Raw genomic sequence first — 1,158 nt, 5'->3', positions numbered from 1 at the left:
CCCCCCCAACTCCCTACCCGAGATCAACATACCGGTAAACAAATCAATGACCATACAACCGACAGAACACCGTCAAATGCTGCTGGATCCATCGCCTTTCTCGTTCGCACGGCCAAATGAAGTTTGCTGGTCCGAGCACTGAGCGCATTTAAAGGTTAGTTACAACCAACAATTTTACTTTACGTTTCATATTAACGAGATTACCCGTAAGGCGCAGCATATCCTGAAACAGAAGCATACATCAAAGGTTTGGTAAATGGCTTCTTGAGCCATCGATTTGGAATTTACTTTACTACGCACATCCTGAATTATTATTGTTTTTATCTTAAGGCTTATTCATTTGTTTTGTGTTTGATGAAGCAAAATACTCATTTATCTTAAATAGAAGTCGAGATATTTGCCATTAGAGTAGATCTAGGTGGAGTCGCCTGGAGTCAGAAAAATTTGCGAGAAAATGGCCGCCAGAGTATGGTGACTTCCAAAGCTTGGGAGTCCCTAGAAACTGCAAATTTACATTTTTGTGCCTTTGATCGATGTTTTGCAGGAACATCCATGGAAATATGTGTTTTAATGGACATGAAAGGTATCACCCCCCCAAAGGAAAATAAATTATAAAAAAAAGATTTCTCAACATGCAGAAAAACGTTGGTCTCTTCGATTCCCCTATTTTGACAAGCGCCTGACTTTATCATGCACTAAAAGAATATCATGTTACATAGCATTGGCTTACCCAATTTCTATCTTTGATGGCATGAACCCTTTAAGGACTAATGAGGAAAATGTAGGATACGTTTCAGCGTTGGATGCTAAGGAGACCTTCTTAACCTTGAGTGTCATTCTAAGTACTGAGATAAATTTCGTCGTGGCTGTGAATGAAGTTGTGGGAAAGAGACGCAAAATGATGAACAAATTCCTAGTCGTAAGGTCAAAACAAGGCGAAAACAACACACGTACACAGTTACTACATGCTCATGCGTAGGTGTGTTTGTGTTTGAGAGCGAGCGCTCCCACCCCCCGGAAAAAAACAGCAAAGCAACAACAACAACACAAACAACCCAAACAAAACGTGCACTTTTCTCTCCGTCTGTCTTTATGTTTGTTTATCCGTCTATCAGCCAGTTTAAGGGCTGTTCAATTATAATCTTACACCTTTTTGGG

This window comes from Aplysia californica, unplaced genomic scaffold (assembly GCF_000002075.1).
Source record: "Aplysia californica isolate F4 #8 unplaced genomic scaffold, AplCal3.0 scaffold00063, whole genome shotgun sequence".
NCBI classification, from domain to species: Eukaryota; Metazoa; Mollusca; class Gastropoda; order Aplysiida; family Aplysiidae; genus Aplysia; species Aplysia californica.
Note: the sequence above shows the minus strand (reverse complement) of the source record.